Raw genomic sequence first — 14,239 nt, forward strand, 5'->3', positions numbered from 1 at the left:
GATAAAAGGCTTGGAATAAGGGTAATAGAAAAGGATATTTGTTAGAGTTCAAACTTTAAAGGAAAAATCAAAGATAGGATTTAGGGTAACTGGGAGCTGTCAAGGATAGCAATGGAAATATTGCATAAGGATGAAGACATTAAGAAGAGATGGAGAGAATATTTTGAACTACTGAATACTGAAAATAGAGAGAGAGAGAGAGAGAGAGAGAGAGAGAGAGAGAGAGAGAGAGAGAGAGAGAGAGAGAGAGAGAGAGAGAGAGCACGCACAAAGGGTTGTAGAGCCAGCGTTTTTTTTTCTATATTTTATTTTAATCTTTCATTACTTCTTATATTGTTAATTTATTTCCTTTCCTCACTGGGCTATTTTCCCTGTTGGAGCCCTTGGACTTATAGCATCTTGCTTTTCAAACAAAGGTTGTAGCTTGGCTATTAATAATAATAATAAATAATAATAATGAATGCATTAGTAAAGCTAGAAGTGAAAAATGGTAAAGCACCAGTTTCAAATTGAAATGGTCAAGATACTAGCTTCAGAGGGGGAAGAATGGATGCTAGATTTATTAAGAGCATTATGGGAAGAGGAAATAATGCCTAAAGACTGGAAGGAGAGTCTAATGATATTTACATCTAAGCAGAGATGTGATGTCATGGATTGTGGTAACTGCAGAATTAAAATAACATAGCATGATTTTAAAGTTTTTGAGAGGGTACTAGTTGAGAGATTGAAAGAGATTGTAAAGATTGGTAAACAACAGTATGAATTCATGAGAGGGAGAGGGACTGTGGATCTCATCTTTATAGTAAGGTAGATAGGAGAAAAGAGACTAGAGGGAAACCAGAACATTTTCTGTACTTTTGTAGATCTAGAGAAGGCTTACGATAGAATACCAAGAGAAGCGATGTTTTGGTGCTTGAGGAACAGTAAAGTCCTGGAGAAGTTGGTTAGGATGGTAGAGATGATGCACAAAAAAAAAAAAAACAAGGACACAAACCTTAGTGTTGGCGAGGAGGGCTTACGAGGAACCTGCTAGGGGGAGAGGATCGAGAAGGAAGCAGAGAATTAGACGGCGAGATAAGGTGAAGGATGATATGGAGAGAAGGTGTTTGGTGGAAGAGGATGCCTTTGATTGAAGGCTTCAGAAAAGGTACATATAAGGCAACCGACCCCTTACTGTAGGGATATCGGTGAGGAAGAAGACGACTATTTTTCTCCCATAGCTACTAATATATCTGCTTACACCTTATAAAAGACCATAGACCTAGTATATATTCGACATTGTGTAAAAAAAAATTCAGTGACAGTTTATAATAATTAGATGAGAGTTTCGTAAAGGAGAGATGAAATGGTGTACATAGACAAAATGAAATCATATTCATAGTTGAAATAAATAGCTGAACGTTATATCCACATGCAATTAATGTTCTTTAATATACAATTTGTCGAATGTATTTGAATCATTTACTAAAAAGATGATTAATATACATTTCCCGACAGTAACACATTTATATAACTTGTTTGCAGTACTTTACACAACAAAAATTATATGACCTTGTTGTTAAGAGGTCCAGAGGAAATTAACATTTGATTTAACAAAAGTTAATAAAAATTGAAAACATAAGCAGCAAATTTCTAAGGGAGAAGTCCTTCCTCTTTACAATAGTCTTTGTTAATTGGTTGTTAATGTTAGATTTCCTCCTTTTCCAAAAATATTTACAATAATACATAAAAAATCAATCCAAATAACATTGCCTATAATAACTATTTTAAAGTGATAATAGGAATCAATTAACATTCGGTACATTCGTATTCACCAACTACTTTGCAAGCAACTAAGCAAATGACTGTGCATGTTTAATATCAAATAATAATTTAGAAATTGCAATCTGAATTTTAATTAGAAATTCAACCTTCATAAATATAGAACTGGACCTAATATTCAAGTTAAATTTTGACCGTTTAAAATTTACTAGAAAAAAAATAGCATCACTTGTATTTATTAAGGGTAAGATGCAAATAATTCTAAACTAACTAGAAATAGCTTTATAGGTAGAATTTGTAAATATTAGGAGCTAATGAAATACTTGCTAACTAAACTAAGTAAAAGTTAATGGCTTTGATAATTAAATTCACGGCTTCCAGAAATAAACTCTTTGATGAATTTTAAGTAATCTGGTAATATCGTTATTATGAATTACTTATTTGCTGTACAGTAATTTTAAAGATTTTCTTTATATTCTGTCAGTGATTTCTGGTCTTATAGCATTCTGCTTTTCCAACTAGGGTTGTAGCTTAATAATAATAATAATAATAATAATAATAATAATAATATAAATGGAGTAACCATTGTCATACACAACCCCCTAAAATCTTTTCAATTGAACATTTCAAGATATTTGAAGTATTATAATAATATTTCTCATGAGGGTTTTCAATACTCCAGAAAGGTTTGAAGATAGTGTGGCCACTTCAGATGAGACGATTCGGTATTCCTGTTCAATTGTCTTTCTCGTAAACTTTTTGAAATTAAAATTTTGTCTTTTTTGGAAACTTTCTGGATTTTTTTTTCTGTAGTAAATCCCAGAATATATTCTGCACATCTTCATCTTGATGTCATTAGGAATGTCTCCCATACGGCAGTTTAATTTTCTGTTTTGAGCAGGAGGCTACAATTTCCTTTTGTTTTGATGATTCTAATCTGAAAAATAAATGAAATAGGTTAATTGTACAGATATATGTCTTATTCAAATACAGTAGTCAAATATTTTACTGTGGACATAAATATCAAAATTATACTTTTAGTAAAATATTTTGGATGATAAACTATAAAGAATATAAAATATTCTTATGTAATGTAGACGAGTTGGAAGACCCAGGCCTACATGGCTGGTGACTATGCAGCGTGAAGTCAGAGATCATGAATAGAGAAGTATTGATTTAAAAGCTCTAGATAGAGACGACTGGCGAAATCTAACCGAGGCCCTTTACGTCAATAGGCGTAGGTAGAGATGATGATGATGATGATGAATAAATATAAAATATGACAAAGTAAGCATATCCATTAAATTCACAATAGCAAATAACAACCAAAAGTATATGTTGTAAAGTGGAAAAGTATTACTTTATAATTCCTAACAAGGAAATACTTCACTACAATAATCGAATGATTGACCTTTGGTTTTCCTCTCTCCTAATCCTTCAATTTTCTTCAAGAGATGCTCAAGAAACCACAAATCCCTGAATAAAACATCCTACCTTACACCACAGAGGATACCTGTTCAAAATCGTACAATTCTCATAAAAACATTTATACAAAATGAAGCATTGTGAGGCTTCATCTGTGATGGATAATGTGGGAGGTTGGGCTGTGGCACCCTAGCGGTGCCAGCTGAACTCGGTTGAGTCCCTTGTTAGGCTGGAGGAACGTAGAGTAGAGGTCCCCTTTTTTGTTTTGTTTCATTGTTGATGTCGGCTACCCCCCAAAATTGGTGGAAGTGCCTTGGTATATGTATGTATGTAGGTGTAAAAATTCTAAGCAAAAATAGTTTACAGGAGTAGAATATTACTTGAGCGTACAAGAGTATTGAGCTGTGAAAATCAACTGTGTTGTTTTACCTCTCCTAAAACCATAGTGCCATAGTCTCTGTACCATGGTCTTCCACTGTCTGGGGTTAGAGTTCTCTTGCTTGAGGGTACACTCGGGCACACTATTCTATCTAATTTCTCTTCTTCTTCTTTTGTTAAGTTTTTATAGTTTATATAGGAAATATTTATTTTGATGTTACTGTTCTTAAAATATTTTATTTTTCCGTGTTTCCTTTCCTCACTGGGCTATTTTCCCTTTAAAATATTTATTTTTTCCGTGTTTCCTTTCCTCACTGGGCTATTTTCCCTGTTGGGGCCCCTGGGCTTATAGCATCTTGCTTTTCCAACGAGGGTTGTAGCTTAGCAAGTAATAATAATAATAATAATAATAATAATAAAACGACATGCAACGTGCTAAATTTATGAAGGAAATGTACCGTTCTCATAACTGAAATGGCATACAAAATTACATAGTGTATGGATCCTCCATAAACTAACTCCAGGTATCCTACCATTACTAATTTATTTTCCAAGTGGATTTACAGGTTAACATTCGATCTGTACCAACCGTGTGTCACGCGATCGTACATAATTCATTTTGTATATATTATGCTTGTATCTTTGCTCTTCCCTCGCACTAAAAAGAACCAGAACAAACATGTCTGCGTTTCTCCTATGTAACATTGTCTGTTTCTCGAACATGTAATTTCCTGTTGCCTTGAGGTTTTGTATATAAAGGAGTGTGTTCTATAATAAATTAACTCAGTTGCTTTCACACTGCCTTTGAGTTCACAACCCTCTCTCGGCCCTTCACAGATCAATGAACCAGCTTATTCTCCCCACACATCTTAATTACCTTGACTTACACTATGGAAAACCATATCACATCCTCTTTGACTCACTAACCATGTCTCCACTAGTTCACTGATGAGCTTATTCGATGTTATTGTTTTTAACTTACTGGCTGCTTACGTGAATTGCAATTTGCTTGGCCGTGACCTTGACCTTCGAAAATTTTAATAATTTCCAACTTTTTACATAACAGCTAATCCCTGCAAGTTTCATTACTTGGGCATTTTACTTGACCGTGACCTTTGACCCTAACTTTCGAAAAAATTAATAATTTCCAACTTTTTACATGACAGTTAATCCCTGCAAGTTTCATTACTTGGGCATTTTACTTGACCGTGACCTTTGACCCTAACTTTCGAAAAATTTTATAATTTCCAATTTATTACATAACGGTTAATCCCTGCAAGTTGCATTACTCTACGAATAAAATTGGGGCCAGAAAGCTGTTCTCAAAAACACAAACAAACAAAAACTAGGGGCAAAAACATAACAGCATTCCAACTTCGTTGGCGGAGGTAGTTATATAATCCTGCCTTTGCCCCCTGACCAACATATTATTGCCTAATCGAGTTACAAATTATATTTTACATCAATTAACAAGTTTATTTTTTTACTATTACAGTGTGTTTATATCGCCGAATCTTTCGCAAGAGTCGGCATGGCTATCACAATTGCAAGCTTCTAGATTTTAGTGTTCCCTTTGTATGAATCTAAGCTTTAGGTTATATACTTTATTTAATAATTTCTTAAAAACAGTGAGTTAGGTAGAACCAGCTATCCTACAACCCCACGAGTTAATAGAAATATCATCATAAGATTATGAGTCCATGACGCAGTCTTTTCCTGTATTGGAAGTATATCTATTTTTATATAATCCCATCAGTAATATTATATATGTCATTGGAAGTATATCTATTTCTATATAATCCCATCAGTAATATAAATCATCTAATGAAGTCTGATGTTGCCTGGCCATGCAACTAAACTAAGTAAATAATAACTTACTTAAAGTAGCTATTACATTTATATTACAACCAAACTCAATTTTTAGAGGGGGTTGAAATACCAAATGAAAAATGCATATTCTTGAAAATAACTTATGCAACAAACTATAGTTTTTTCTTCTTATTGCAAAAGTGTACTCGATTGTTAACAGGTCTGGGAGACTGAAACTTTTTTGTTTTCTCTTCAAAACCTAAAATTTCTCTTTAACTTGGACTTTCAGCGATTGGAGACCTAGCTCGTAGGGATCCAACGCGTGGGGACCTAACTTGCCTCCGTGAAAGTACACGGCTACTCCCGATACTAAACCAGCGGAAGGGGTGGGGTGGGGGGGAGTTGGCTCTTGTAGAACATCATCTTTGCTCTGCCATGGATATCTTCGCTCGCAAATAAACTTTATCTCACTGCTCTCGATCCTTGTAAGTCGTACATGGATGAGTTGAGCATGTTAATCATGCGTCATTATTTCAGGGATATTTTTTACTTTCACATGGGTGACTAATAGCTATGTAGCCTACTGGGGGATATTCTTTACTTTCACATGAGCAACAAAAGCTATATACTGGGGAATGTTTTTACTTTCACATGAGCACCAATAGCTATGTACTGGGGGACATTTTTTACTTTCACATGAGCAACAAAAGCTATATACTGGGGAATGTTTTTACTTTCACATGAGCACCAATAGCTATATACTGGGGAATGTTTTTACGTTCACATGAGCACCAATAGCTATATACTGTGGGACATTTTTTACTTTCACATGAGCAACAATAGCTATGTACTGGGGAACATTTTTCACTTTCACATGAGCAACAAAAGATATATACTGGGAAATGTTTTTACTTTCACATGAGCAACAATAGCTATATACTGGGGAATGTTTTTACTTTCACATGAGCACCAATATCTATGTACTGGGGGAGATTTTTTTACTTTCACATGAGCAACAATAGCTATATACTGGGGAATGTTTTTACTTTCACATGAGCACCAATAGCTATGTACTGGGAGATATTTTTTACTTTCACGTGAGCAACAAATAGTTATATACTGAATTGTGTGAGTTCTAAACACAATCAATGAGCAAAATAAATGACAAACTAAATTTTGAACTATATTGAATTCCATGCTAAAACAAGCAGATGGGAAAAAAATGGCTCTTGTAAAACAACATCCGGGAACTATTGCAGCATAAAAAGGATCACCACAAATGAAAATATCTTTATAATTTCCGCCATCAGGCACATAGCTCATCTCTCCTCTCTCCATTACAGACAAGTCACCCTAAACAGCCACCACGGTAAGACTATCTCCCATCCTCTCAAACAGCACCCTTCCTCCTATCCTTGCCCTGCATATGAACGATCTACACCTGCTTGACGGGGACCTCCACCCATCTTTACCTGAAATCCACTCACAATATTCCCCTTCTACCGTAAGTTCACTGTCGCCTTAATTACCCATCCTTCCCCCACACCACATACCACTTTTTTCTCCTTACACAGCCACGCTCTACATGTTGCATAGAAAGCATGGCACATGCCATCCTTTTATAGTCAGCTACCCACTAACAACACAATGACCCACATCCCTAACTCACCCACCTGCCCAAGCCCTTTCGGATAGGCCATGTTTTGTCTTCCTCAATTCACCTACTCTTTCTCTTTAGCCCTCTCCCACTTGGCTAAAGATCAAATCCCTATCCTCTGCCTCACACTTAAGCTTCACCTGGGACTTTTGTTTCCTACCACTATCAACTCCTCCCACTTCTACTTCTCACCCGTTTCCTACCACTATCAACCCTTACCACTCATGCTTCTCACCCAATCCCTCCCACTCACTCTCAATGATATAAACTTTTACCTTTGCTTGCAGGTACTGGAAGATACAGAGGTTCACTGCACGACTGCCTATCCCTCGTCCATGCACCTGACCCTCTTTTGGGGAGGCCCAACTTCTCCTCCTCCTCCTCATTTCATCTATATCCTTTTCTGTTTGAGCCCTCTCCCTTGGCTAAAGCTTGATCTCTTAACCTTTGTCTTACCCTTAAGCTCCACCTGGGACTTTTGTCTAACTTCTCCTACTCCTCACCCAGTCTCTACTACTTACTGGATCTCACTACTTTAAACTTTTACCTCCTCCTGTAGGTACCAATGGGTACAGGAGTCAGTTCCCAACTGCTTCTTTCTTTTGGTTCCAGTTGGACTGGGGTTTTGGGCCAATGTCATCACCACCTATCCTTGATCCCTTCATTAATTAAAAAAATACATAAACGCTTGTCTATCCTTTACCCTCATGCTAAAAATATATAAAAAGGCAGAGTATAAATACAAATTGTTAATTGACTGAGTCCTCAGCCTTGCTGGGGACTTTCTTTACAGCGTTGCTCTTTGGGCTGATCCTGACTATAAACAGTATGTACTCTTGGCCGAGTACTACTTACAAAAGCTCCCCACACTGGTCGGGACCAAACCACCCTTGATGACTAAAACATGTAGTCTTAAGAGTCCCAACCCAGTGAGAAGCTCCAGCATTGTAAAACCATCCATTTATCTGAACATGAATATTGGGGCAAAACACCTGTTCATGATTTTTCTTAACCCCATCCCAATGGGAAGCCGTGATATCTAGAGAAATCCCGAAAAAACCAGTGATTTGCAGCAATAGTAATGTCCAGAAATGTATAATAAATACAAGATAACCGGTTGGCAATACATATGATTTGTATATGTGGCGTGAAACTAGATTATCAGTATTAACTATGATTCACATCACGTCCTTGAAATGGTTTTTGCACTGCTGTGGATTTCTCAGATCACAAATAAACATTATCTCACTGCTCTTGTTCTGGTAAGCAGTACATGGATGAGCTGTGCATGCTAATTTTTAGAGTTACTATTGTGTCCTAATTATCTATAATTTATATCATCCTCAAATGGTCTCTGCTCCACCAAGACTTGCTTTGCTCCCAAATCAACAATCTCACTGCTCCTCTGTTCTAGTAAATGTAACATGGATGTACTGCACATAAAATCCATGCGAGTTACTATTAAAGTACCATAAGTAGGCATTATTTGCGGTCTTCCTTACCTTATGTTTTTGAGGTCGAAGGCCGAATGTCCTCTATGGATGGTGGGAGCACTTGGAATCCCCTCTCAATGATGGGTGAAGGTACGGTTTGGAGGCTTGAAGCAGGAAATGATGGAAACGTTCAAAATTCTTGTGCTGGGAAATAAACAATTATTAGTATGATGGTTCATGAAGAAACAAAATTGGTTAAAATAACCAGCTTATTAATACGTCATTCCAAAAATGCAGAAAGCTCCCCTTGGCGATTGAAACCTGTTATCTAGATATGTGGTAAGGTAGAGAAAGTAAGTAAATCTGGTTTAAACATATGAAGCAGCCGCATTTTTGTTTTATATAATGGGCAGCATTGTGTAGTAATGCTTTAAAATGGGTGCCTTACGGCTGGGCCATGATTTTGATTACAATATATAATGCTGTAGGCTAGATTACAGAAGATCATGTCAGGAGGCACCCACCTAACTTTATTCAATTTGCATTTTCTTAGATCTCTCCAGGTGGGAGAGGAGTTCAGAGTAGCTAGGTCAGGATCTGGGACCCAAGACGTCGCTATTGTTCTCTGTGTAATCACATATATTGTAGACTTTTTTGCAATATTACATTATGAGTAATGAGCTTTGATTTAGAGATTATGGCTTAATTCATGGACGTCTCCCTTTCCTGATTAGCACAATATAACATATATGCTCAACCCTACTCTAAAATCCAAAGTTACCAACTTGGCCCTCTATAATCTGGGAGTTGAGATACATACTTGAGCCTTACTAGATGGTTTAGGCCTGCCTAAAAGAGGTCATGCCTATTCTGCTTTTTTTTTTTTTTTTTCAAGGATCTAATACACTAAACAAAGTACCTGTAAAATAAACCATCCTCGGACATGTAGGCGCGCACAATCACCCAAAATACCAGAATTCCTATACGAAAAAAAATATGTAGTATGCCATTAATAATATTTGACCACCATCATAGTTTGAGTATAAAAAAGAAAAAGATATTTCTTTACCTATTTCTCATAGGAGAGTATCATATGATAAATGGGTAATTATACACTTTGATTTCTAGTCAGATACATGAACCATGTATTTTTCTTAAACGTTATCCTGTGTTTTATCCTTTTCTGACCATGAATATTGGGGCTCACCACCCGTTCAAGTTTTCCGGCAACACCCGCCATATAACCACAATTATGGGGTACCCAAGGTGGGAACCAGTTTTGGGCAGGAAAACCACATAAATGAGTGATTTGCAGCAATAGTAATGGTCAGAAATGCATAGTAAACACAAAATAACCAGTTGGAAAAATATACAGTTCTTGATAGGAGTGAAATGAAAGCATAATTATTTATGATTCACATCATGTCCAACAAATGGTTTTTACTCTGATGTGGCTCGCTTCACTCGCAAATAAACATTATCTCACTGTTCCTCTGATCTTACAAGCGGTGCATGGATATGCAGTCCATGCGTCTGTGAGTCACTATTGAAGTATCATAATTGCCTATGATTTATATTACGTCTCTCAGATGGTTTAGCTCATCCATGGCTCACTTTCCTCGCAAATAAACATTATCTCACTGCTCCTCTATCCTGGCAAGCGTACGAGGAGGAGCTGCGAACTGCCATCATGTGGGCTATTATTACGGTGATAATTTCCATGTTCATGTAAGCAACAATAGTAATTTACTGACGGAGACTGGCAAATAAACTCTATCTCACTGCTCCTCTATCCTGCCAAGCGTACAATAAGGAGCTGTGCACATCTATCATGTGGGCTATTATTACGGTGATAATTTGTACGTTCACATGAGCAACAATACTAATTTACTGAGCAGAGACTCGCAAATAAAAAACTCACTGCTCCTCTATCCTGGCAACCGTACAATAAGGAGCTGTACACAACTATCATGTGGGCAATTATTACGGTGATAATTTGTACGTTCACATGAGCAACAATACTAATTTACTGAACGGAGCCTCGCAAATAAACATCGTCTCACTGCTCCTATATCCTGGCATCCGTACATGGACTAGCTGTGCACATCTATCATGTGGGCTATTATTACGGTGATAATTTGTACGTTCACATGAGCAACAATAGTAATTTACTGAACGGAGCCTCGCAAATAAATATCATCTCACTGCTCCTCTACCCTGGCAAATGTACATGGATGAGCTGTACACAACTATCCTGTGGGCTATTATTACGGTGATAATTTGTACGTTCACATGCGCAACAATAGCAATTTACTGAGCAGAGACTCGCATATAAAAAACTCACTGCTCCTCTATCCTGGCAAGCGTACAATAAGGAGCTGTGCACATCTATCATGTGGGCTATTATTACGGTGATAATTTGTACGTTCACATGAGCAAAAATAGTAATTTACTGAATGGAGCCTCGCAAATAAACATCGTCTCACTGCTCCTCTATCCTGGCAACCGTACATGGATGAGCTGTGCACATCTATCATGTGGGCTATTATTACGGTGATAATTTGTACGTTCACATGAGCAACAATAGTAATTTACTGAACGGAGCCTCGCAAATAAACATCATCTCACTGCTCCTCTATCCTGACAACAGTACATGGATGAACTGTGCACATCTATCATGTGGGCTATTATTACAGTGATAATTTGTACGTTCATATGAGCAACAATAGTAATTTACTTAACGGAGCCTCGCAAATAAACATCGTCTCACTGCTCCCCTATCCTGGCAACCGTACATATATGAGCTGTGCACAACTATCATGTGGGCTATTATTACGGTGATAATTTGTACGTTCACATGAGCAACAATAGCAATTTACTTAACGGAACCTCGCAAATAAACATCGTCTCACTGCTCCTCTATCCTGGCAACCGTACATGGATGAGCTGTGCACATCTATCATGTGGGATATTATTACGGTGATAATTTGTACGTTCACATGAGCAAAAATAGTAATTTACTGAATGGAGCCTCGCAAATAAACATCATCTCACTGCTCCTCTATCCTGGCAAGCGTACATGGATGAGCTGTGCACAACTATCATGTGGGCTATTATTACGGTGATAATTTGCACGTTCACATGAGCAAAAATAGTAATTTACTGAATGGAGCCTCGCAAATAAACATCATCTCACTGCTCCTCTATCCTGGCAAGCGTACATGGATGAGCTGTGCACAACTATCATGTGGGCTATTATTACGGTGATAATTTGTACGTTCACATGAGCAAAAATAGTAATTTACTGAATGGAGCCTCGCAAATAAACATCATCTCACTGCTCCTCTATCCTGGCAAGCGTACATGGATGAGCTGTGCACAACTATCATGTGGGCTATTACGGTGATAATTTGCACGTTCACATGAGCAAAAATAGTAATTTACTGAATGGAGCCTCGCAAATAAACACCATCTCACTGCTCTTCTATCCTGGCAACCGTACATGGATGAGCTGTGCACAGCTATCATGTGGGCTATTATTACGGTGATAATTTATACGTCACATGAGCAACAATAGTAATTTACTGAACGGGGACTAGCAAATAGACATCATCTCACTACTCCTCTATCCTGCCAAGCATACATGTATGAGCTGTGCACAACTATCATGTGGGCTATTATTATGGTGATAATTTATACGTCACATGAGCAACAATAGTAATTTACAGAACGGAGACTCGCAAATAAACATCATCTCACTGCTCCTCTATCCTGCCAACCATACATGGATGAGCTGTGCACATCTATCATGTGGGCAATTATTACGGTGATAATTTGTACGTTCACATGAGCAACAATAGTAATTTACTGAGCAGAGACGCGCAAATAAAAGACTCACTGCTCCTCTATTCTGGCAAGTGTACATGGATGAGCTGTGCACAGCTATCATGCGGGCTATTATTATGGTGATAGTCTGTACGTTCACATGAGCAACAATAGTAATTTACTGAACGGGGACTAGCAAACAAACCTCATCTCACTGCTCCTCTATCCTGCCAAGCGTACAATAAGGAGCTGTGCACATCTATCATGTGGGCTATTATTACGGTGATAATTTGTACATTCACATGAGCAACAATAGTAATTTACTAATTGGAGACTAGCAAATAAACATCATCTCACTGCTCTATCCTGGTAAGCGTACATAGAGGAGCTGTGCACATCTATCATGTGGGCTATTATTAAGGTGATAATTTGCATGTTCACATGAGCAACAATAGTAATTTACTGAATGGAGACTCGCAAATAAACACTATCTCACTGCTCCTCTATCCTGCCAACCATACATGGATGAGCTGTGCACATCTATCATGTGGACTATTATTACATTGATAATTTGTACGTTCACATGAGCAACAATAGCAATTTACTGAACGTCGACTAGCAAATAAACATTATCTCACTGCTCCTCTATCCTGGCAAGCGTACAATGAGGAGCTGGGTGCAGCTATCATGTGGGCAATTATTACGGTGATAATTTGTACGTTCACATGAGCAACAATAGTAACTTACTGAACGGAGCCTCGCAAATAAACATCATCTCACTGCTCCTCTATCCTGGCAAGCGTACATGAATGAGCTGTGCACAACTATCATGTGGGCTATTATTATGGTGATAATTTGTACGTTCACATGAGCAACAATAGTAATTTACTGAACGGAGACTCGCAAATAAACATCATCTCACTGCTCCTCTATCCTGCCAAGCGTACAATGAGGTGCTGTGCACATCTATCATGGGGACTATTATTACGGTAATAATTTGTACGTTCACATGAGCAACAATAGCAATTTACTGAACGGAGACTCGCAAATAAACACTATCTCACTGCTCCTCTATCCTGGCAAGCGTACAATGAGGAGCTGTGCACATCTATCATGGGGACTATTATTACGGTGATAATTTGTACGTTCACATGAGCAACAATAGTAATTTATTGAATGGAGACAGTTTTAAGGCAGGTTTACACTGTCGAACGGTTTGTCAAACGTGGTTAAACAGACAAGTGTTAGGGTTGTGGTGGCCCAGGTGGTAACATCCCTGTCTGGTGAACGTCAGACTGGGGTTCGAATCCCGCTCAAACTCGTTAGATTCTTTGGTCGCTGCAATATCACTATCCTTGTGAGCTAAGGATTGGGAGGAGGGGGTAGCCTATGACTCTATCTGCTGAGTCATCAACAGCCATTGCCAGGCCCTCCTTGGTCTTAGCTTGGGTGGAGAGGGGGTTTGGGTCCTGCCCGATAGGACAATGTTACTGTCCCTTGACAGCCGGGTTCGGTGAGCCGTTTGACCGTGTAAACTCCGCTTATAACACTCAATGACCGAAATAAATTAAATTACATGAAATTTAGAAATAGACTGAATTCCGTTAAATACGTCTTTCGACGATAATCATGATTTAACTGAACCCGGATGGGGAAAAAAATGCTTTTGTAAAACACCATCCTGGACTTATGCATAAATATTTGGACGCTCTTAAGTGGTTAAAAAGTTCAACTAGTGATTACGTCATACAAAAAAAAAAAAAAAACAAAGCTGTCAAAATTAAGTACAAGCAACGCAGTAAATAACAATCATTCTCTCAAAAGTAAACAATGCACTTGGAAGATTAAGTGGCGCTCATATTTCAGTTGATCGATGTGGGAAGTTATTGGGCTTCAGGCCCCATTAGTCATTGAGGAAAATGTGAAAGTAGCCAGCACTCGGCCATTTCTT

General features: G+C 37.8%; 1 long non-coding RNA gene across 1 annotated transcript in view; it reads right to left on the reverse strand.

The window, feature by feature from the left end:
* Window positions 1-2,371: 2,371 nt before the first annotated feature.
* The window catches only part of LOC137637035 (uncharacterized), a 12,678-nt gene continuing 810 nt past the window's right edge, over window positions 2,372-14,239 (reverse strand). The window contains exons 2-3 of the long non-coding RNA XR_011043358.1: window positions 8,533-8,667; window positions 2,372-2,698 (exon numbers count right to left, since the gene is read on the reverse strand). This is a non-coding gene — a long non-coding RNA (uncharacterized lncRNA). The remainder of the gene's footprint in view (window positions 2,699-8,532; window positions 8,668-14,239) is intronic.

The sequence above is a fragment of the Palaemon carinicauda genome, chromosome 3, assembly GCF_036898095.1.
Source record: "Palaemon carinicauda isolate YSFRI2023 chromosome 3, ASM3689809v2, whole genome shotgun sequence".
NCBI lineage: Eukaryota > Metazoa > Arthropoda > Malacostraca > Decapoda > Palaemonidae > Palaemon > Palaemon carinicauda.